At 44.0% G+C, this 25178-nt stretch overlaps 1 long non-coding RNA gene across 12 annotated transcripts in view; it reads left to right on the top strand.

Moving 5' to 3' along the window:
• Nucleotides 1–10896, top strand: part of LOC146802350 (uncharacterized) — a 546156-nt gene extending 535260 nt beyond the window's left edge. For all 12 annotated transcript variants that reach the window (XR_014967734.1, XR_014967729.1, XR_014967732.1 and 9 more), the window contains one exon: nt 10507–10896. This is a non-coding gene — a long non-coding RNA (uncharacterized LOC146802350). The remainder of the gene's footprint in view (nt 1–10506) is intronic.
• The last annotated feature ends 14282 nt before the right edge of the window (nt 10897–25178 follow it).

Genomic DNA, 25178 nt, shown 5'->3' with positions numbered 1-25178 from the left:
TGTCCTACTCCCTGCGCGGCTAACGGTGCCTGATCCAGCCTGTTGCCTGCCAAAAACTGTATTTCACCTTCAAGATTATCTGCTCCGCTCCTCATCCGATGCATTCCTGTCTAGTAGTTTAGGTAAACATTCTTCCAGCTACCGAGCAAAGGGCCAGGCCTCACTGTCCTCATGCAAGTAATTCATAGCCCTGTTACCATGGAAGATTCCTGCCCCCTCGCATCTCATGTAGACACTTAGACGCTTGTACACACACTAACAGTCAGTATAGAATAGATTCCATCCGAGAGACCTTTCCTTTTGGATAATACAGTTCTTTAAACATAAGATATTAGATATGATTTGGGATTAGGTTGACATGACCCCTCAGACTTCTGTCTCCACATGTAGAGCTAAATGACAAGTCCCCTTCACCCTCTAGTTGCACGTCAATCACACGTCATGCGGCTGCGCGCGCATCTTTGCCAAATATTTCTGCTGACATTGCAGGATTCTCTTATGGATCCACCCACTTGTGACATCATGTTTAATGACGTATTTAGTTACGCCTATGTTTACGCCTTTTTTCATTACGTATGTGTATCATTATCTGTATTATCAGCTGTTACGCCTCTTGCATCTGTCTTAATGTAATACTTTTCATATAAATATCATTACTTGTCAATGTATTGCCTTCCCTTCCTGAACCTTCGTGGTGATGGAATTTGAAGCCTACAGTTCGAACTGTAATTCCTTTGTAGAGGAATAAAGCCTTTTAGAACCTCTAATACCACGGATTCTGCCTCTTATATTTACTGAGTTATTCTTACTAGACTTTACCGCATAAAAAATAGTACCGGTAATGAAATATTTACCACAGGATGTAAAACAACGTAATAACGGTGAACGTTGCATTTTTACCCGATAAGTACACCAAGAGACGAGAAGCATCCAAAAAGTTAATGCGCTTACCCAGAGTTGAAAAGATGAATCTCCTCTGTATCCGCATAGAAGGTAATCCACAACTACCAAACTTTGGTTTAAACCTCTATGGGCCCGCCCTAAAGTGCCATGTGATCTTAAAGTGAAAAGACTCTCGTTCCAAAACGAGGCGAGGTGCCGGTCAAAAAAAGAAAGACTCCATATAAATGGAGTTCAAATAAACCACGATGTTTGGAATATGGGAGAATCGTACTGTATATAAAAAAAAAAAAAAGTGAAAAACGCAAAACCAGCAATAGTAATAAAAATATTGTGAATGGTGGTATGATCACCCAGGTACACACGCGGTGTGATGCCAATTACTAGTGAACTTCGGTGTATATGTGTTCTCGTGTGTGAACATTTTGGTAACACCATATTTTTCAATGAAATATGATCTGTAGACCAGTTCTATGAGCTACTATACATCTCAGAGATCAAAATAAGAAGATAGGAAAACAAAAATTTATTGTCCGGTATATAGACATGTCATTAATCATAAGTAATAGTTCTTTATCGATTGTCTTAGTATCTTGCTGTCCATATCAAATTCTTTGGGGCATCAATTCAAAGAAAACGATTAAAATCAACACGTTCATTGAGTCCCTTTGGGTGTACCGTATTCAAAAAAATTAATCCAGTGTATTTCTCTCCTCAGTAAATGTTGTGTATTATCTCTTCCCGGAAGAATTTGTGTTTGTTCCAATATCAAAAATTGTAACTTGCTCGGATTATGAATGTACGAGTTGAAGTGCGTGGCTATTGTAGATTTGGACTTTTTTTGTACGAATGTTTCTCTTGTGTTCAGTTAGACGGATTGTTTGCGCTCAGTTTTGCCTACGTAGGCTTGTCCACATGGACATTTTAGCATGTAAATAAGGTTACTACTGTCCATGTTATCTGGTTCAAATCTGTACATGAAAATGTTAGCATATGCAGGAGCTGCACAGTTTCCCATTGAAGTGCCCGAAGCTTGAATAAAATATTAATTCTGCCACTTAAAATAACTATGATACAATGTAAGGTGAAGGAGTTCCATCAAAAAGATTTTTAAATCGTCATCCTTATCAGCCAACATCAAGAAAGAATCTACTGCTTCTAATCCAAGGTCATGGGGAATTGACGTATATAATGACTTCACGTCGATCGTACATAAGATCATTTCTGTAGTAGGGGATCTCTGTGTATAGTCATAATCTAGTGAATAGTCCCGCCCATGTGCGTGGACCCCGGAGCAATAAAAAATAATCTCTAAAAGGTGACAAATCATGCAGACCTGCATACACCTTTAAGAGAGAATTTAATTTAAAGACAGATAATGCAGCCTATACCCACAGGCTACACTGTCCAGTACTTCAACTAGAATTCCACCAATATCCACAAACAGCACTGCCTGTTTAGTTTTTCTCCACATAGGAAAAAACCCTGCCTCTACCAGCAAAAGCCTCTGGAATGATAGAGAAGGAGGAGTGGACAGACAAGCCCCATAGGCTGCCATTATGTGGCTTGGAACAGGATACTGTGCCTTTAAGAAAACTTTCCAGTTTTCCAGAACTTTCCCCAGTATCCCAGAATGCCCAGCAGATCCCATTTACTTTCAGTTCTTTTTTCCGGCTCCTGCTAGCAGGACCCTGGAGCATTGAGCTCTCCCTTTTTCAAGGTTTTCATTGAGATTTTGGCAATTTTTGTCACTTTTTCTTGTGTTTAGTAGCTGGTACTGTCAACATGCCTGGCTTGTTCGACAAGTGCCCGGAATGTGGTCGAAAGAAGGCTAAAACTGACCCACACGAGGTGTGCATAGCTTGCCTTCCCCAGTCCCACGTGCCTGAAAGCTGTACCATCTGCCACTCGTTTTCAGCCAGGACCCTGAGGGACAGGATGAAGAGCCGGCTTCAAGCTCTGGAGGAGCGAAGACTGAAGGCACCAGGTGGGTCTGGAGGGGCTGATTTGGCCCATACTGAGGCCTCTGGGGGGCTCCCCAGGGGCAGGAAGACCAGTAAGCGCTCCCGCTCCCCGTCGACGTCGAGGGCGTCGACGGCGACGTCGAGGAGGATGACCACCGTCTGTTCGCCGTCTCCCCAGGGCTCTGGGGAGAAGCGGCGTCGACGATCGCCGTCGAGGGACCTGAATAGGCTGCCGTCGACTACATCGGCGTCGGCGACGACGACGCCGTCTTCGGCTTCGTCCAGCGGTCGACGTCGAGTGAAGACCCGGCGTCGGCGTTCGGCGTCGAGGGATCGCAGCTCGCCGTCGAAGAGAAGGAGATCGCCGTCGAGGCGAAGGTCGCCGTCGAGGCGAAGGTCGCCGTCGAGGAAGAGAGAGTCGCCGGGATCGGTGTACTCGGTGGTGTATACCCCGCCTCGGATGCCTCCGTCGCCTCCTCCTCTCCCACCTCTACCGCCGCCACCTCCTCCACCTCCGCCACCGCCTCCGCCGCGGACGCTGTCTCCGCCACCCCAGCCTCTGTTGCTGCCACGCACTCCTGCGGGACCGCCGCAGGTCCCCCCGAGGTCGGTTTCCCTTCCACGGTACCCGACTCCGCCGCAGGGGACCCCGAAGCCACGACGCCCACGGTCGCCTGGACCAGCGAGACCGGCGGACAGGCCTAAGCCGAAGAGGTCGCGCTCCCGCTCTCACAGGAGGCGACTATCACGGAGCCGAGGGCGATCCTCGTCAGACTCAAGACGACGCCGCAGGAGGTATAGGTCCAGGTCGCGCTCCTCGGACAGGGACCTTTCCCCGACGCTGTCGGACTCCCCGGGGACTAGGGTGTCGCCGGTGGACGACTTGGTCTCGTTCCAGGAGGTGCTGTTGCGAGGGGCTGCGAAGCTGAATATCGCGGTGACGGTTCCAACACCCACGACGTCCGTGATATTTGAGACGCTTCATAAAAGACACTTGTCTCGCCCCCTCCTGCCTCTCGTGCCTGGACTGGTGGAACCAGCCTTGAAACTGTTCCTCACTCCCGCAACGGCGAAGGCCGCTCCGTCCAGGCTCATGAAGAAGTATAGGGCCCCGGAGTCGGATCCGTCCTTTTTGAGAGGGGACCCGAAGCCGGATTCGGTTATCGTGACGGCGGCGAGAAAACATGCGACCGCCCCGGCCTCCACGGTTCCACCGGACAAGGAAAGCCGCTGGCTGGACTCTGCGGGCAGGAAGGTGTGTGGTACCGCCGCCACCACGATGAAGGCGGCGAGTGCAGGGGCGTTGTTGGGCCGTTACGACTGGGCCCTGTGGGAATCCCTGCAGCAATATGCGGACCTCCTGCCACGAGACAAGAAGGAGGACTTCTTGGAGACGGTGCGCGAAGGCATGCTGGTTTCTAACCAAACGATCAGCGCAGCGGCGGATGTATCGCTATTGGTCGCCCACGCCTACTGTCATGGCGTCCACCAGCGGCGCCATTCCTGGTTGCGCCTGACGTCCCTCAAGCCGGAGGCGCAGCAAAGAGTGGCCAACCTGCCCTTCTCGGGGGAAACCCTGTTCGGGAAGCATGCGGACGATGAAATGGCCCGCATGAAGGCTGAGGCGGAAACCCTGACGGCCGTCGGGTTAGAGAAGGCCGAGAAAAAGAAACGACCGTTCCAGAGGAGGTTCGGGTCGTCGGGCCGAGGGCGTGGGCAGGGCTCTGGACAGCAGCAGCCACAACAGCAGCAGTTCCGCAAGCCCTTCCAGAAGCGCCAGAGGGGTAGAGGAGGCCAGCAGGCTACTACCACAAACAAGGGCCCGGCCGGGTCTCGGCCCTGAGCTGTTACTTCCCCCCCTCAACCGTTACCCACTCCAGTGGGGGGAAGCATTCAATTTTTTCCGGCAGAGTGGAGAAAAATTACTCCGGACAAGTGGGTGCTGAATATTGTTTGCAATGGATACAGTCTTCGGTTCATCAGCCCGCCTCCAGCGATTCCGCCGGTCAGCTCTCGCTTCCAGCTGAGGGAGCTCCAGGCGGAGGCAGACATCTTGTTGAGAAAAAAGGCGGTAGAAGAAGTACCTTTGTCTCAAAGGGGAAGAGGTCTGTACTCTCGGTTCTTCCTCGTTCGCAAGAAGGACAAGAACGAGTTCAGGCCCATTCTGGATTTGTGACAAGCAAACAAGTGGATTCGCAGAGAGAAGTTTCGCATGCTATCGTTGCACCAGATTTACCCTCCGCTGCAACGGGGAGACTGGCTCTGTGCCATAGATCTACAGGATGCGTACTTCCATGTGCCCATAGCACGGAAGCACAGGAAGTTCCTGCGATTCCAAGTCGGCGCCAATCACTATCAATACACAGTACTGCCATTCGGGCTAAAGTCTGCTCCCAGGACTTTTTCGAAGTGCATGGCGGTGGTGGCGGCACACCTGCGGAGGAACAAGGTGTTTGTCTACCCGTATCTGGACGATTGGCTGATCAAGGCGTCATCCTTCGAGGAAGCGCAAGAACACTGCCGATGGACGTGCGAGCTCTTGAACAAGCTGGGGTTACACGTCAACATGTCCAAATCGGTCTCTTCTCCGGTACAGTGCATACAGTACCTGGGGGCCTCCATAGATACGCGGTCAGCAAGCGTGTCTCCTTCGGAGGAGAGACGGTTATCACTCCTTCGGAAGGCTCAGGACCTCAGGACTGCTCCATCGACGACTGTGAGGAAGGTGTCGTCTCTACTGGGATCGATGGCCTCCTGTATCTTCCTCACTCCGCACGCACGTCTACACATGCGACCACTGCAGGAGTGCTTGGAGGATCAGTGGGATCAGAGGACAGGCTCTTGGGACGACAAGATCCGACTGTCTCTACATGCTCGTCAGTCTCTGAAGTGGTGGTGTTCGGCGGAAAACCTCCTCAAGGGGGTTCCCTTCCACAAGGACATTCCCACGACGAATGTGGTGACGGATGCTTCTCTCCAGGGCTGGGGTGCGCATTCCGGGGACCTGCAGATTCAAGGGAAGTGGTCTCCTTTGGAATCGACGTACCACATCAATTTCCTGGAACTCAGAGCTGTCTTCCTGGCACTGAAGGCTTTCCTTCCGTCCTTCCAGACCAACTCGCTGCTGATACAGACGGACAATACAACCACGATGTATTACCTCAACAAGCAGGGGGGGGTCGAGATCGCGCACTCTGTCGCAGGCGATCTGGCGCTGGCTGCTGGCCCGAGGACTGACGATTACAGCCACGCATCTGCCAGGGGTGCAGAATGCTCAGGCGGACGCCTTGAGCAGGCTGATTCAGGAAAACCACGAATGGGTCATAAACGACGAAGTACTAGGAGAAGTCTTCGCAAGGTGGGGGACTCCAGACGTAGATCTGTTCGCCACCGCCGAAAACAGCAAATGCCGAGACTTCGCATCCAGGTACTACCAGCGGGGGACGCTGGGGAATGCGCTATGGATCGATTGGTCGAACAGCTTTCTGTACGCTTTTCCACCCATTCCCCTGATTCCGGCGGTGCTCATCAAGCTGTCCCAGTCCAGGGCGCAGATGATCCTGATCGCCCCGGAGTGGCCCAGGCAGTGGTGGTTCACGGACCTTCTTCACCGGTCTCTCCTTCCTCACATGCGATTGCCGTGCAGGCCGGACCTTCTCACGAAGTTCGGGGGGCGGATGGTGCACCCCAACCTCTCGTCTTTGAGTTTGGCGGCATGGCTCCTGAAATAGTACAATATGGTCATCTGAATCTACCAGACGATTGTATGGACATTCTGAAGGAGTCTAAGCGACCTTCCACTAGGACATCCTATGCTTACAAGTGGAAGAGGTTCTGTATCTGGTGTAAGTCCAAGAACTTTGATCCGACAACATGTAAGGAAGATGTCATCCTTCCATACCTTTTGCATCTGGCGCAGTCTGGCCTTAATTTCCATTCCATTAAGGTTCATCTGGCTGCTTTGACTGCTTACAGGAAATGCCCTTCACAGACGTCCTTCTTTCAGATTCCTGTGGTCAAGGATTTTTTGGTAGGCTTGAAGGTGTTCCCTCCTGTCAGACTTCCCTCGCCTTCTTGGGACTTGAATGTGGTGCTGTCCAGACTGATGAGAGAGCCTTTTGAACCTATTCACAAGGCTTCATTGCAGCACCTATCCTGGAAGGCGGCGTTCCTAGTGGCCATTACATCGGCCCGCAGGGTGAGTGAACTTCAGGCATTATGTTGTCAAGAACCTTATACTGTGTTTCATGCTGCTAAGGTTGTGATGCGTACTCACCCTAAGTTCCTTCCTAAGGTTATCTCTGACTTTCATGTCAATCAGACCATAACTTTACCTACGTTCTTTCAGAATCCCTCTTCACCAGCGGAAAGGGCTCTCCATTCCCTGGATGTCCGAAGGGTGTTGAAATTTTATCTGGATAAGACCAAGGATATTCGTAGGTCTGACCAATTGTTTGTTAATTATGGCTCAGTCAGGACTGGTCTTGCGACCTCTAAGCAGTCCATCTCTCGGTGGATTGTGTCCTGCATACAGTTGTGTTATCAAAAGGCTAATAAGACCTTAGGGGGTAAACCTAAGGCTCATTCCACCAGGGGCAAAGCTGCCACGACGGCTTTGCTGCGTAATGTTCCGATTGCGGAAATCTGTAAGGCGGCCACTTGGAAGTCGGTCCATACCTTTGCTGCGCATTACTGTCTGGACACGGATGCCAGGGCAGATGCTCAGGTTGGGCAGGCTTCGCTGCGAAATTTGTTCGCACAGTAGTGGTAGTGTCTTGTGTGTTCTCCACCGCTTTTGTTGTGTGGGGATGGGCTTGCCATTCTATTCACTAGATTATGACTATACACAGAGATCCCCTACTACAGAAGGAGTAGTTTCTTTTCTGTAACTCCAGTTCTGTAGTAGGGGTATCTCTGTTATAGTCATAAGCGCCCGCCCTCCTCCCCGGTGGAGAGATACTTATTCATATGTAGAATGCTACAGGTCTGGCGTGCTACGCCTTCAAAAAGAACTGAAAGTAAATGGGACCTGCTGGGCATTCTGGGATACTGGTGAAAGTTCTGGAAAACTGGAAAGTTTTCTTAAAGGCACAGTATCCTGTTCCAAGCCACATAATGGCAGCCTATGGGGCTTGTCTGTCCACTCCTTCCTCTCTATCATTCCAGAGGCTTTTGCTGGTAGAGGCAGGGTTTTTTCCTATGTGGAGAAAAACTAGACAGGCAGTGCTGTTTGTGGATGTTGGTGGAATTCTAGTTGAAGTACTGGACAGTGTAGCCTGTGGGTATAGGCTGCATTATCTGTCTTTAAATTAAATTCTCTCTTAAAGGTGTATGCAGGTCTGCATGATTTGTCACCTTTTAGAGATTATTTTTTATTGCTCCGGGGTCCACGCACATGGGCGGGACTATTCACTAGATTATGACTATAACAGAGATACCCCTACTACAGAACTGGAGTTACAGAAAAGAAACTACTCCATCTTTCATGTAGTTGGGTTTGAATTCTTCTAAGATGTTAAAGAAGTCAGTTGTATCTTTAATGCATGTAGAGATGGTTTGAACAATAGCTTGTCTGTCCAAATATTTTCCAATGGGTTAGTGTATTGAATTAATAGTAGAAACTATCGGTCTACACGGTGGTCTGGTGGGATGCTTGTGAATCTTCAGGATCGTGTGTGTGTGTGTGTATGTATGTATGTATATACATATATATAGCAATGCTGGGTTGTTTTTGATTAAGAATTCTTTTTCTTTACTTCCAATAGTACCTCTTGCTATAGCTTTCTCTATGATGGTGTTTAAGATCTTAACAAATTCCTTGGTTGGATCTGTTTTGATTTTCGTATAAATACTGGTGTCATTGATGTGTTCATTTACGTTTTCCAAATAAAATTCGGTGTCCATGATTAACATTGCGTCTCCCTTATCCGCCTGACGGATTGTTATGTGTGGATTGTTAGCAAGTTGTTTTAAAGCTTGTTGTTCCTTTTGAGTGAGATTGGTAGTTTTGGACTTTGGGTGTTTGAAAACTTTTTCTACGTCTTTAGAAACAAACTTTTCAAATGCATCCAGTACTTTATGACTAATGGGTGGTATAAATTTTGCTTTTATTCCGCAATCCTAAAAAAGTATCTTGTGATGGCTCCTTGTTTTTTTCTATCATGTTAGTGAAGAAGTGTCTTAGTCTTAGCGATCGAAGAAATTTATACACACACACTTGTGCTTCCAGTAAATTAGAATGATCAGTAGACACATAGGATGTGCCCTTTTTTTAAAACGTTGTATTGAAAGTCAGTTATTTGTTTAGAAACGTTAATTACGAGTTTCTCTGGCTTCTCGTGTTCTTTGCCATGGTGTCTGGTTGTGATTTTGTTTTTTGACTGCCCCCTCCTGGAGGGTTTGGGCCGGTTTCTAAAAAAAAAAAAGGAACACTTGTGGTTGCTTCTGATGAAAAAGCACTTGATGTTGATGGTATTTCATCCTCTTTGCTGACATCTTTTCTTACAGTGGGTGGTTTTCTTCTATATTGCAAATCATCAGATGATTAGGTATCATCCGTTGATTTTCCAGTCTTTGGTCTTTGCTGTTGACGTCGTGCATAAATGTCGGCCCGATTGTAGACTTCTCCCAACTTATAATCAAGCGTGTCTCTTTTGAATTTTCTGACTTTGCATTCATTAATCTCCTTTGGGTATGTATCTAACCGTTTATTATTGTCATCTAACATTTCATCCAATTCTTCTTTGTTCTTGGCTTGATTAAGTTCTTGTTTGAGTTGATACGTTTCTTTGTTAAGATCTTCTATTAATTTTGCCAGCTCTTCAATGAGAAGTAGAATGAGGTCTAAGGAACACTTATTTAGTATTGTATACCATTTGTCTGTAAAGCGTGGATTCTTTTTGCATAATGTTGACTCGCATGTAAATGTTGATTTACTATCCTTTTCGATATGTATAGTAGCTGTTTTATATTAGTTTGTGTTGATCCGGTACCAGCACTGGCACTTTCAGGTTCTTCAATAAGTGAATACATGCGCTGTGTATCTTCCTCGGAATAACTGAATGTATCTGCTCTTTGTTCAGTTAAATTAGATATTTCTTCATATAACATTTTCTTTGTGCTTGCGTTGTCCTATTTTACGGGGTAGACAATATTCTATAGGTTTTAGGGCAATCGCACATCTGCATATAGAGCTCATACCATCTCTGCCTGGCTCCCAAGGCAGATCCTGAATCTGCGTGTCCTTTCTTACCCAGCAGGCAGGGAACCCCAAGGTCAGAGCAAACGAGGGTAGGGCAAAGGGGAGCCCTGCCTGGTTTTCCCCACCCCCACCACCAAGACTGAACGCTTACGACAGCATCCCATTGACCATAACTCTTTCGACAGCACCCGATTGACTCTGAGAATGCCTGTGTATTGCTTAAGGACAAGTAGCGACTGGAAGTGTAACATACCCTATACAGGACTGGTGGACTTTTTATTAATGAAAACTTGAATGTCTGAAATGCACATGTTCTATTTGCTTCACTTAAACTTTCTTGATGCATGCTTTAAAAAAATAGCCCAGTTCTGAATATTCTGTATTGGAAGTTTACTATTTTTTGTAACTTTTTTTTTTTTTTTTTCTGCTTCATTCAATCAGGTAACACTGACACTGTTCAGTTCCTTCGCTAAACACAGTTGAAGACTCTGGCTAAGACACCATCCATGAGAAATCGGAGCAACACTTCAGGATATCAATAAAACCTAGTTTTCCGGGTGCAGTGTTATTTATTTTCTCCATTTTACTTTTTTTCCACATGCTTCTGAATTTCTACTTAAGTTTTAATTTTTAACTCACTTATTCTCTTATGGCATATATAGATTCTCCAGGACTTGAGACTCTGGATAACGTTGTATCCCTTTATTATGGTACGATGGTTTACCTTTTAACACATTTTGATGTTGGGGGTATTATCACGTGATTTGCATTCCATTGGAAGTCAACAAAACACTTTTTTTTGCTACTATTAAAGGCACCATGAAAGCTAAAGCAGTTTGTGGTACCCAAACAGTTGCTTCTATGTACGCTTTTTCGTTTTGTCTCCTATTAGCATTTTGCATATACCTTAAAACTATTCTAAATGTGCAGTCTTAACAATTATTTGTATACAAGCCTTTTTAAACTTTATTTTAAGAATGTATTTTAGCCAGTGCAACAAGACTTTCTTTTACCTTTTAAAAAGGGGCAATCCAATCATTTTTTTTTTTTTTGTGCTATTGAGTGGTTATCAGACGAAAGGATCTAGAACTTTCTGACAAACTAAATGTTTTTCAAACGTTTCTTTGATTTGTTTCTTGTAGGAGTCATCCGTGTTGACCTATATGCTGCCTTGCCAGCCTGACAGCAATAGCTATAATGTTTGCTACATTAAGATATAAGCTGTTCAGATAAAAACTAGGATCCATGAGAGTAATCGGGGTCTTGGTGGACAAGGTAAAGCTTGCAAGTCTAAGGAGGTTGCTTGGTGTTTCTTCAAGGTGCCTTCAGAGGTGGGTGAGTGAGATTGTTTAGTAGAGGCAGACCAGCACCTAATGCCCTCAGCCCCCCTGTTTTTACACTTGGCTGATGCAGCAGCTGTCTTTCTTCACCACACTTCATGTACATAAAAATCTCAATTTCTACCATGTGTTTAAGCAAAAATGGGGCTCACCTGCTCTCTTATTAACAGCCCTTGTATACTCTCTCACTACGTTGTTGGACTGTAAACTGCTTTTCACAACTCCAAATTAAAACCCTTCATTGCTGGCACCTTGCATACTTGCAGTATATGCATGGCGTTTCAGCCCAGTGCAGGAGTGTGCCCTTCCCTTAAATACAAAACACATTTGGGCAGATCTTGAGGACTGGCATCTTCTCTCCAGCTCATTTTTTCCATACCTTTATACCTCAGTCTGCTTTGCTTCAGCTGTTTTACTCTATTCTTGTCTGATCTTTAAGCCTCATGTTTCAAGCTCTGATTCTTATGTTGCAGGTATTTTTCAGCTGCTCACCAGTATTCATAATGCATATCTTGTCTGGTTGTAAGTATCAAGTGCACTCTTCAGGTCTGTCTACTTACATTGCAAACTGGTGTCTGAACCTCGTATTGCTTATTTAGAACCAGGACAATCTTCTGCCACATGCAACATTGTATTTGATTTTGTATAAGCAGGCTCGAGGTAAGTGTACAAGCTCAAAACTGCCTATCCGTCATTTATAGCCAGTGGCGAAGCGTATCACTGTTGCCTCCCATGTGGCGATAACCCTTACAGGTAAAATGTGGTGGTTATTTTTGACCCCACAGGAGTGCAAGCATCAGGTTGAACAACCAGCTTGCCCTGCCACTTGTTTGTTGCGGCCAGATCCAGCCTCACCAATGAAAAGCAAAGGTCCTGTAGGGCCAAGACTTCGATTGCTCCAAAGATCTCGTCAAGTTGAGTCTGCCTTATTGGCTGGTTGTGTTGGGCACAGAAATTGAACTGTGGGGGTCAGCTAGCATGCCCTTTCAAGATTGACACTAGATGATTGTACTAAGATGTTGAGCATGCCAAGATAGCCTCTACCCCCATTGCTGCCTGATCCCATCAGAACTGCCCACCTCATTGGTAGTTCATCTCTCATTGAGGGTTAAAAGCAAGAAGGAAGTCTGGTCAGTCAGAACAAAAACTGAACTGAAAGTATGTAATTTAACCCCTCCAAGAGGTGAATTTACCCAATATTGTTTTTTTTGTTTGTTTTTGTTTATTGTCAAATTATTTCATGTCTGTTTTGAGTGCCAGTCTGAGAGCGACTGAGTTTGCCTACAAGTATCTATAATCAGTCCTAAAACCAGCATGTCCTTTGTTCTTCAGTAATTCCTTGACCACCCACCAAATCCATCTCCTCAATAAAAATAAATGCTCGAGAGCCATCACCAAGATCACAATGTTGATGGTACTAGTCAGGCAGATGACTGCCATCCCAGCCTATTCAGCCTTGGCAGAGGTGCTGTGTAAGCTGTCAAACTCAATCCATCTTGCTGAAGAATTGACAAGTAAATTATCTTGTAACAGCAAAGACTACTGTCTCAAAGCTTTTCAGAATAAAGGTATGGCTTCCAAGAGTGACTACTTTGTTTCTACTGGGAACGTAGGCCCTCATGTACAAAGATTCTCATTAAGAAATCCTAAATTGCAACATTTAGCAATTTGTATGTAAAATGGATTTGGTAACCGCAAACAACTTCTACAGAATGCATTTGTATTTTGCAAACCGACCTATGTGCTAATAGGTTAGTTTACAAAATCCTAGTGGGTCGCAATTTGACCTACCTGATTATTATGCATGAGGTAGATCATAAATTGCGACCCCCTCCTCGATTGCTTACATTCACAGGCATGGTGGCCTGCTGGGGTGAGGAGACCCCCCCCCCCTCCCCCCCCTCCCCCCCTATGTCTGTGATTGCTTTCAAATAAAGCAGTCGTTTTTTTGTTGTTTTGTTAACACAGCCTGTTTTCTTTAAAGGAAGACTGGGTGCAGGGGGTGGTAGGTGGGCTAATGGATGGAAAAACTACATAAACCTTTTTTAGGAGCAGATAGCAGTCTTATCGTTACAAATCACAAACTGAGTTCGGTGCATTCAACAATGGCATTTTGAGATCAGAAAGGCTCGGATTTTATGAATCGGAGCCTTACCGTAAAATAGCTTAGTACATGAGGCCCTCAGTCTGTTGACTTGGTAGTGGCCCAAGGCCTTTTGCTCCCACGGGGGCAAAGAGGATAAATGCTTTGAGAACTGCAGGAGAAAGATGTCAATCTAATGATGCCTTCTTATAGCATGTCAGTGCCAAAGTATTTAAAGTGTGCTGTGGTTTGCATTTGTGGCCCTAAATTGCTATGCCTCCTTGTTGACTACTCACGTCAACGAGGACTCTAGGTGTCTGTCTGCTGAGCCTTGGCAAGCATGTCTCAATAGAAAATGAAGCTGTCCTGAGACTTGCTGTACTGCGGCACATCCTAGTCTACTCTTCAGTTGTTGGCTAAATGCATTATCCAAACTAGACGTATAGGTCGTAAAAGGTTAGTTTGGTTAATCCTGGAAGATAGATGGTATAAATATCTGGTCCTGTCTGTTCCACATCGTATCTCCAGATCAACCAGGTATTGGGCATATGGCCATTTAATGCAACGTGTGTACTGCTGTAAAAATAAATAGTGTAAATACTTTTTTCTTTCACAATTTGTGATGCATGCACGATGGAGTAGAGGTTGACCATCTTTTTCAAAACTGACTCATTGATGTTCGTCAGACTCCTAAGCAGAGTTCTACTGGGACCTTGAATCATGAAATTTTGAAAATAGTTCTTCACGTGGTTGCACCTTGAAGAATGACTCCAGGTAAATCGGCAGTGTCTGTGGGGAAAAAAATATTCTAGAGTTTTAGAAAACGCTGCCTGTCACCCCTTTGGATTCTGTGTAATACCAGGAGGAGAGTAAAAAAAGGTACTAGTTGCAGGCTAGAGCACAAGAAACGTTGTAGTAATCTACGAGTTCATCTTTCTTTGGCAGGAATCGGGGTTCTGCAGGGTATGGAGTCCTTGGTGGTAGAAGGAGCACCTTTTAAATACTTTATGGAAATAAGTCGCAAATTGGGCATAGGTTAATCATTCCGTTGTTTCTTGGTCATTATATTGTATTCTAATTCTTATAGTTTTAATTATCCAGCTAGGAAAGCAGGACTACATGTACTGAAATGCAGAGAAAACCAGCATGACCAAGTCAATAGATTCAGAGTTAGCTTAAAGCCTTTTGACTTTAACACTTGTATGTATTTTGTCAAACTTGTTGGAGGACCACTAGGGCTCTCTACAGTATAACCAAAGTAATTGGCTAAAAAACCACAAAAACATTTTGCTCCTAGGAAGCACATATTGCCATAGTAGTCCCTGGCACTGAAAGGAACGATTTTGTGTGCGGATGTGCAACTTATGAAAGAGAAGAATGGCGTCACTCAGTGCTGTTGGCTAATTGCGTATGTGGGCTGACCTGCTCCGTTTAAGATGCTGTAGTGGGAGGAAGCAAAATGAGATTGGCACAACAGAAAGTCAATTTTATATATATAATTTTTATAAAATAGAACGGTCTGGGCTAACGCCACCACCTCCAAGATAATAAATTAGATTTAGTTGGCTGCTGATGTGTTGGTGTGTCTGTAACTAGCAGGCCATATTTTGCTATTTGGACTAGCACAGTGGGCTGATACACCTGCTGTAAACCTTTCTGTAATTTGTGGGTCATAATTCCATCCTTCTGAACTAGAGGGCTATTAACAGGCAGGCCCAAAAGAAAAAGTGCTTTCTCCATAAGATTTTAACCTGTGACCCAATTAAAATAAAAGTAGTTAACTGGTGAAAGTTAAATTTCATAATTCCAGTTTTATTGCTTGAATTTCACAACAGGCTGACTCATGTGAATATCTTAGAGCAGACGTTTTGGTGTAGCTCCAGACAGGTACATACTTTGACCTTTTTAACCCAGCTTCTGATCTCTTTATTCATTTCATATTGGTAATATTTGAATTTGTGTATTATAAATTGTGCAGTGTTTGATTGCATCATATCCAATAATGTATTAATTGGATTTTTCATTTTTGCTAGTGGTATTGAATTTGCACAGTTGTAAAATGTTCCTCGGTTTTTGTGAATGTACTGTATTATTTTGCACTTTTGTACTACTTGTTTGTTTTTGTAGCCTATCTGCTTCTTAAAATTTGAATTTCAATTCAGTGGTAAAGTGGGCATGGTATGTTTCGCATTAATTGTTTTTATTTTCTTCTAATTTGTGTAGGTGTTTGTTGCAGGAAGTCAGGAAACTGGAAAAAGACAAAAGAAATTCACAGCATAAACTGATGTACTACAGTTATACCGCACATGAGTCTTGCTTCAAATTAAAAAAGGACAGGGGACCCAGACAAACGAGGGGTTTACAAGTTACAACAAGCATTGGCATAGCTAATAGGTCTCGCTTTTGGGACCTTATAAGCAATTAGCCATGCAGCACAATATCCTGGGTGCTGTGACACCAGGAATTTAGAAGTTCTACAATTACCACACAATTGATCATGCTGTGCGATTCAGGAATACATTGAAACTTGGGGAGGAGCACTTAGTCAAGAATTTTTTTTTTTTTTAAAAAAGGACCAATCACATTAGTTTCAATACCAACAAAGGTACAGAAATCCGACTAGTAATATGTATCGAACATAAAAAAGCCATGTGGGTTCTTAATATTCATTTATTACTCGTTTTCACATTTATTTGCACTAATCATTTGAAAATGTTCTAGAATGCTTAAATATGATATATTTGAATGTTTTATGATGATTTTTTTTATTATTTGGGAGTTTTATACTAAAATGAAATTGTAATTTTAAGATGTTTAACTTGACTTTTCTCCTAACCCTGTATTTTTTCCATAGCCTGACATCGAGAACTTTTAGTATGGTTTCAAATGTTCTGCCCAAGCCCATCTGGCTCCCTACAGGGCAGCAATCATTATCTGCGCATGCAGCTCCTGTGTGAGTTTGCAGTGCTTGGGGTGCAAGAGCTGCTATTTTTCCGATCACTATGCGCAGGGAATTGTGGTTTACTGGAAGGAAGTGGAGTTGAAAGTAAGCACCCGCTCTGGCCCCTGAGTGAGGGGGAAATCTATGTAATGTCTAGCGTCAGCTCTAAAACATTACACAATATACCAGTGACCAGCTAAAACATGAAAATTAAATGCTTAACATTACCAGGAACACTGGATTTATACAATTCAGCGGCTGCAGCGCTTAAGCATTATGGATTTGCAGCACTTGCCACATAATCCTTCATTTGCAGAATATTTTTTTTTAGATTTTTAATAACAAAAATTCTTTCTAACTCAAACAGATCAAAGTTTATTAAAAACACTGTTACTGATGTTGCCATGCAGTGTAACGTCCCTTGCAAAGGTTCTCTCGTCACCTAGAATTTGCTAGGGTTTCATTGCGGTGTTAACTGCCACTAGTGATTTGAACCCTTTGCTCCGGCAGTATTGACATGTGCTAACCAGCACAAGCGCACGCCTCGCGTGGCAGCAGGGGGAGGGGGCCTACGTGATTCCCTTGGGGGATTGAGCAGCAAGGCGCGTTGATTGCGACCAAATGGCGCAGCTCGCTCCCGCAAGGGAATCTCCAGACGTGCACGCGTTACCGTTGGAAGCAATGCAACGCGTGCCTGTTTTTGCCCTCATAAAGCTGTGCCGACGGCTAAAGGTCTTTCCTATGCAGTGCATGCGCGCTGCGTAGGCGAGACCTAAAAAAGGGATATTACTCATTAGGTCAATCCTATCACACACTGCAGCTGCCTGGTTATGAAAGACCTTTTGTGGGATTACCAAAACATGGGGAGAGGATGTGGTCTTACGGCTAGACTGCCGACTTTGGAGCTGGGAAACAAAGGCCTTGGGGTCGACTCCACATCCTGTGGTTCTAGGCAAATCGCTTAATCGTCCTGTGCCTACCAAAAGAAATGAACGTGTCCTTGTGTAACGTAACTGGTGCTCATGTAAAGCGCACCAATACCTTCAGGTCGAGTTTGCGCTATATAAATCTGCAAAAAACAGAGGGGCTTGCAGTCTGCCCTTTGCTTACCGTTGGTTTGTTTTATGATCACTCATTTGCCATAGCCTGATTCTTATTTGATGGCTTGTCTTGTCTATCTTGTTTCTGTCCCTTCATTGAAGAGTGGCCAATTTACGTGTGTCGGTCCATTGCTCACGTTTAGGGAACTACTGGTTTTCTTTTGTCTTAAGCAGTCTATGACAGTGCACGTGTTTTCCAGTGGTCCAGTGTCCTTCTTTTCCTCTTTGGTGCTCTCCTACCTGTTTGCTTTTCCCCATGCCCCTTCCTGATGCTTTGCCTTTGTGCTTCTTCCCCATCCCCTCATTGCTTTCTTTCCCATTTGTTTTTGGGTGAGAAAACACAAACTGTCTTGGAGAAGATCTAATAAGCTGCTCTCCCGCGAATACCAGTATTGCATGATGCAAAAGGAGGCATAAGACTGACTGGGGGTGAGGGGTGGGGCCGGTGTGCAGACCCTTCAAATAATTGGTATCTGTGCTAATACTGACTACTGTATTCAATAAGCTAACACTGACCAAATGTAATGTGCTCCAGTTCATGGAACTAAGCACCATCTTATAAATGCCCCACAATGTTTTTAATGAAGTAACACTAGCAATAATAAAAAGTACATTATATTGTGTTAGCATTGAGTGCGGCACAATTTACTGCAGAGAGATTAAATACAGATGATGGCTTTTACCACCGACCCAATACAAATCTAGATACAATACTACTTGAGCTGACAGAGACCCCCCAACAGATTAACACAGCTGAGTTAACATTTGTTCATGATCCGGCAAACGTTTTTATTACCACACATTTCAGATTCAGATTTTATTTAATACCAAGCTGGTTTGTGGATTCGAGTATCTCAGTGTATCCAAATAAGTTTGATGCAGTTTAAGAGGTAATTCAACAAACAGTTTTTGCGTTTGTCATTAAAGAGAGGTTTTTGCATGGGACATAAACGCAGGTAATGGATTCTGAAATGATGCTAATCAATTTGCTTCAATTTGTTGATCTTAAAAGAAAACTACCTCTATTAAAGATGGCCTCAAACTGAAATTCACTTATGATTTGGACAATTTTTTGGGGAATTTAAATGTTTTTAGTTGCGAGATTTTTTGTGTCAAACTTTATCTGTAGATACCTTGGTGTAAAGTAGCAGCACGTAATGGTTTGTGGTGTGTTATATAAAAGCACAGGCCATACTGTACTGCCTCAAAAATACAAGGATTACCTCTTTCTGAAGGTTGCTGATGAATTGTCCGCTCGTTAATTTTGACAACAGTGCTTTAGCAGCACGTAAATATTGGAGTTCTACCTTAAATTCCTCCAATATTGACTGTGCTGCTGTCGCAAGGTTGCCCTATTTCTACATATAATTTTGTGAGAAGCTATGTTAAAGCAATGCTGTTACAACTTGATCAGTAAATGATCTGAAAAAAACGTTAGATTTTTATATATATATATATATATATACATTTCTGCTTTCTTTTGATTTCCTTTTGAAGTAGACCTGATAGAGAAACTTGTACGTTAATTCTGTCACTTTGGTTTAATGTAGTTAATTCTGTCATTTTGGTTTAATGTAGTTGAAGTAATCAATCTGGAATCAAACAACCACACCATTCGGTTTTTGTAATTAAAGTGATTGTGTTGTCTTGTAGGGTGCTTCCATACATCATCTTCTGTTTTTTTTATTACCTTACTCCACCAATTTGCACTTGTCTGCGGACCTTTTGCTGCCGTGACATTATCGCTAATGTTAACTCACAGCATTGTATATCTCGGAATGATTACAGGACTAGGCATGAAAGGAGCGTTGAGTTAACTGATATGTCTTGTATATTTATGGACTGAAATATACAATTTGTTTGTATGACCATTTCATACGCAGCACCTCAAAATCAATAAATGTTTTTTTTTTTTTTTTAAAGTAAAGTGAGAAAATTAATTGTCTAGAACGTAGATTTGTTGCAAAAAAGACCAAATACAAATTGTCTACTTCTCTGTCCTGGATTTCCTTTTCCCGCCGTGACTGCCCCCTGTAATTTGTGGTTGGACGAAAATCACTGCCACGAGCTGTACAATCGGACCTGTGCACAACCTGTGCCAGTCCTGCGTTTGTGGCTTTCTAAATGCAATTGCGTCCCTTTTCCTTGCTTTCATTTTCCTGCCTTATCCTTGCTCACATTTTCCTGCCTTATTTCAAGCAGTTTTTCACTATTTCAACTTGTGCAGGCTAGGCAGCTGTACTCCATGTTTGCTTTGTGCATAGTGTCACGAGTGGTTTAAATCAAATGATCTGCATCTCTGTGTCCTGCCAATTGAGCTATTGCACACATTTACAATCTAATCACTTTGGAGAGTTCATGCAGTAGAAGGCCAGACTTTGTCTTGAAGAAAAATCAAAGTACAGGGCTTCGGAATCGACCTAATACTGTGCACCTATTTCACCATCCCCTTTAAAAGTCACTTTCATGAACCAAGAGTATACTTTAGTGACCCCATAGCTACTGAAGGCACTGGTACCAAATCCCTCTGAGTGGAGAAGCAAGTTACCTTCACACCAATGCAGCATATGCTAGTAACCCATAGGTGGATAAAGCCACCAGAATCCATAACCGTTTTACTCCTGGTACCTGATAATGTGTACTGGCAAGTCTTGTTTTTAGGTATGCATGTTTGTTGAGATTTTTGTATAAGAGAACTTGGCTTGAGAGTGGAGTGCTAAATATAGAGGGTGTGATCTCTGGTATATGATTTATCATTGCTTACAAAGAGATAGGCTGAATGTAAAGTCCTGTTGTGTGAGGAAGCAGTACTTTTTAAGATGGGGCTATTCAGTTCCTTTTTGAACAGAATATGGCGAGCTGGGGTTGTTTGAGGTTGTGGGAGTTTAGTTGGGGAATGCCTTGCTTCTGGTCTTTTCCTTCATGCTTTTTTTCATCTGCAGCCTAGTGATGTCCTGGCTTGACTGACCCCATGAAGTGGCTTTCTCTACCAGGTATATTGGGGTGCCATTTCTGATTGCCTTTTAGGTAGTGGAGCTTATAATGTGGACTTTGAGAGGGGGAGAGTGTAGTTCCTTTTGTGTTTGGGGATGTGGTTGAACGTATTCATGCCTTTTAGACATACAGCACGGATGATGCCTTGTAAGGGTGCCAGAGTAATTTTTAGGGCAGTGCATTGAACAGCACTGTAGCTCCCATCATAGTGAGAGGCCTTGGACTTGCACTGTCATTCTGAAGTTGTTTTCAGGTAGTTAAACATTTTTTCCACGAGGGAAAGCTGATTCCTTGCTGTGCTTTTTTGTATTTATGTTTTTTTATTTTGTATGATATGATCTTTATTAGGCGGTCTGTGCCTGGGGTAAAACCACATTTTGCATGACTATAGCTCCATACACACCCCAGCTATCAAAGGTTCATGTCAAATACTAATGCTTGAATCTGTGGTTGTTTGGTTGATGCTGTTGTGTCGTGTAGTTTCTACTAATCCGTAGGATCTGCACTTTGTTTGGACAGCATAAACTAAGGGCTTGGTGGCGACTGATTCCGGACAGGATATGTTGGCCTATAGACCAGCTAACTCACTGTGCCACCATAAGCCCCCTAACCTACCAGGGAGCGAACAGTTTCTGGCAACCACTGAACATGACAACCCTGAGCACTCCGGGATCGTGGAAACAGTACAGAATCTTAAATTTGCCACCAAGGCATTACAGGCCCTGTGAAGCAAAATATCCTTGCATACTAAGGATCCACTTAAAGTATTCTCCCAATCTGAACCGCTGAAAAACACTTCAGTTTCCCTATTCCGATACCGAAATCTGAAAGGTAGTTCCCTATACTTGTGTGCAAGCCATTCCCCCGACACTCCACGTGGTGGTATTGCAGACAGTACTGAAAATTAAATGTCAAAATCGGCAGGCTGATGTGCCCATGGATTATTCAATCTGCGGATGGTGTTTCAGTAGTGGTAAAAGGTAACTTCTCTAGTTTTCTATGTGTAACATAGTGTATGTGTCATTTTTGCATGCCATGAGAATCTGCTGTTTTGTAAGCTGGGGGTAAAACTGACTTGTGGCATTGATAGGACGCACATAGCCAGAACTTAGTGTTTGAAGTGTCCAGCTCAATAATAGAATAGACCTAACCTGTGACTACCCATGTTGTGATGTGGACATGTCTTGTGGAACAATGTCTATTGTGGATTACGCTGTTTCCCGAGGAATAGATTCCTGGGGACAAGGTGGTCATACCGTCGTCCACATCTACTAGAGCTTTTTCTAAATTGGCCTGTCAATGTGGGCCTGTCTTGCGGCAGCTTCCTACTGAGAAACTTTCCATATTTCATTGTATATTACATGCAAGAGGCAGGGTCAGATTATCATACCCAGAAAAATAAAGAAACTTCTGTGAATGTTTTTTAACTCCCCCCCATTATGGTGTGGAAGCAATGCTCCTAGTGTGTGTAGTTGAATATAGCACGTAGAAGACTTGCTTTATGCAGAAAATGATAACCGTAATGTTGAAAACAAAACATTTATCATAATTAGATGTATCTTCATACAATTTATTAGAAGAGAACACAGTAGAATGCTGTAGATCTTCTCGGATCTCAATGTCCTAATTGTCAGAAACCGTACTAGGGGTAAGGACATCAACAGGTATGGAATTTGTAAAAGTTCAGTGGGGGCCATACACATCATACGATACCCTATCCCAGACAATCCTGTCAGGAACTGGAGCAGCTGAAATGTTCACTTGGGTAAAATCTCTTCATTCTCGGTATGACGACGAATGGGATTTTAGAACCAAGTTCACCAGTTGTACTGCGGAACGTTCTGGGAGATCATGCCCATTCAGAATTAGGAAAAAGACTCCCAAAACTAATCCAGAGGACCAGGAAAAGTAACGAAATTGTAATCCAGAGTCCTAGCCATGGAGTTACAAAATATGTCCTTTTCAGCCAAAGATGGAAGACCTGCACTTTCAGCCTAAACGGTAGAGGAGGTGGTGGTTGTGCATCAGATGAATCCAAAGAGACGTCTTCAAAGTCAATGAAGTAGCCAGAGGCAGTCTTATCTATTTGACAGCTCAGCAGCTTCTGTAGAACTGGGAGTAACCTTGATCTGTGATAGATTGACATAGACTGTTCTTTTCAGGTTTTTGAATTGAAATCTATGTTTCTATACAAGTTGACTGTACAAATGCAGTTATAGCAACAGGTAGACGGCCTACTCCGTTGATGATTGTTGTCTCTTGGAGAGGGTGCTTCATTAGTTATTAAAGCTTCCATCTGAACTTTAGTGAGATAGTAAGAGGATGCAGGTAGCTACCTAGGAGCCTATGTGGCTTACTGTTGAGAATCGGCCACATAGTGTGGTTTGATCAGATCAATGAAGACAAATGTATTGTCTTTGCAATTGGCAAGTGTTGGTAGTAGTACAGTTCTGGCACCTTCAACAACCAGGACAAGTACAGGTGCCTAGGGATTGCCCAAATTCTTTCTTCTCCATAATTTTCTCCCTGAACAGATCCCCCTACCCACCACCACCACCTTCGGGACCCAGGCAGGTCTTGCTGGAACTTCCTTCACTTCCCCAGTGGTGGTGCATTTTACTTGTACATTGCTATACCCATCCCTGAAGTCTTATTGATCCTTCAAAACATTGATATCAAATGATGTTTCCACCGCTACTGTGCTGGGATTGTCTAGGATCCACATCTTCATCCCAAACAGGATTTCATACGGAGTCTGACCACCCAGAGAATTTCTAGGCAGGGTTATCGAGTGCTCTCCGAACCCCTAGAAGTGATGGACCCAACTGTTACCTGAGCCTAATACCCAGCTGTTTAACACTGCTTTAAGTCATGGTCTTTCCTCTCCACCACCGAATTTCCCTGAGGATGGTATGGAGAAGTGAAACGCATGGTCACACCCAAACTTCCCATGGCCTCTTTGTAAGCCCTAGAGCTAAATGCCAGACCTTGGTCGGAATGTAATGTGCCTGCTGCATATGTCCTGATGAAGACTTGCAGATCCTTTATAACAGTTATGCCGCCAGCCGACTGCTGTGGCCATGCCTCTACAGGAATTGAGCAGGAATCCACTGCTACCAAGATATACTTGTAAGTCCCATCTGAGAACATAGGGCCGCAATGGTCCAAATAAACACAAGCCAGATAGTTTGAAATTAGTGGAAGTGTCTGGGGTGGATGTGCCACTGTGAAACCCTTCATCTGTTGCATTTAAGGAGAAAGTCCTTGGTCTGTTTGGGAAGACCTGGCCACCAGTAGCGTTGCTGCAGTAGTGAAATTGTAGCAGCCACCCCTGCATGAGCAGATGCTAGACCCTCATGCACAGCCATTATTAAACCCATCCTGCAATCGGTGTTTGGTATTACTCTAACCTCCACTCCAGGATTGAGAGCATATGGAATATTTTGTCTATCTAACTTGTGGGAGTACTTGATTGGAAAGCCTTTCGGCAGGTGGGCATCATTGCGAGCAGCGTTGACAGCTACCATGATGTCTCTGTCTATCCTCATACTTGAATGAGTAATTGCAGCAGTGCAAACTAGCTTTCACAGCTTCATCAACCATAAAATTCCATGCAACATGAACGCCAGTACATTGATGACTCACTGTGTGCATTACATGAGTCTGTGACAAGCAGTCTTTCAGCTTTGCCACCTGTTCCCAAAGCATTTTGTGCTTTATTGTGCAACCCTTGAATCCCTGAATCTATTCTTGCTTCAGTAGTGTAGATCTTCATTGTAAGTCTGGACACAATAATACGAATTGCACACTATGAGTGTGGGGAATCTAAGATCCATATTCACCAATGCCAAAGCTCTTGTCTTGGAGCCTTTATTTCAGCCAACCAAGTGACAGCGTGTAGGTTTTCTCAGGATGGAATTCTCCATCGTGCATGAGCCCTTTCACAACTGTGCACACTGCTGAGTATTGGTGCTTAGTCCCTCCGGCAGGCTGGGCAGAACCATCAGTGTATATGATGTAATCGTATTGTTCTAGAGGCTTTATTTCATTAGGCAGAGGATATTCTTGTCCAAACTGTAAAAAAGGCTTGTCTGTAGTGTAGAATCAAATCTGTAATCTACATCTGTTGCGGTGAGTGAGTTAACCCATTGAATCCAACCTGAATGTAATGATTTAGCGGTTGGAGCGATTGCTCTGGTGATGGCCTTGAAGGTCTGTACCAGCGCTACGAAATAATGTATTTACCCTAAGCCCGGGCTCACTCTCTCACCACAGCAGTCTGACAATTCCTATCCCAGAAAAATGACTTAAAGGTGGGCAAATCTTGATTTTTATTTTTATAATTAAATGTGTAACCCATGTGTTCAAACACCAGAATTATGCGGTCCACTCTTGTCAAGTATTCCAGGAGGTCATCATCCATCAGATGTATATCTAAAAGATCTAATTCAACATTGAAGGGCAGCCTTCCACATCCAAGATGTCTATGTGGGTACAAAACAGAATCAATCACCCACATATTTATTTCCACCTGTCCCGCAGCTCTATCACACACAAGTTTCTTAAACCATTGTTTTTAAAACTCCACATCTGTACCTGCAGGCTAGCTGTCATCACTTGGCTGAGTGGAACGTCAATAGCCCGAGCCTGTCTGG

Source organism: Triturus cristatus, chromosome 8, assembly GCF_964204655.1.
Source record: "Triturus cristatus chromosome 8, aTriCri1.1, whole genome shotgun sequence".
Taxonomy (NCBI): Eukaryota; Metazoa; Chordata; class Amphibia; order Caudata; family Salamandridae; genus Triturus; species Triturus cristatus.
Note: the sequence above shows the minus strand (reverse complement) of the source record. Positions and strands in the feature narration are given on the sequence as shown.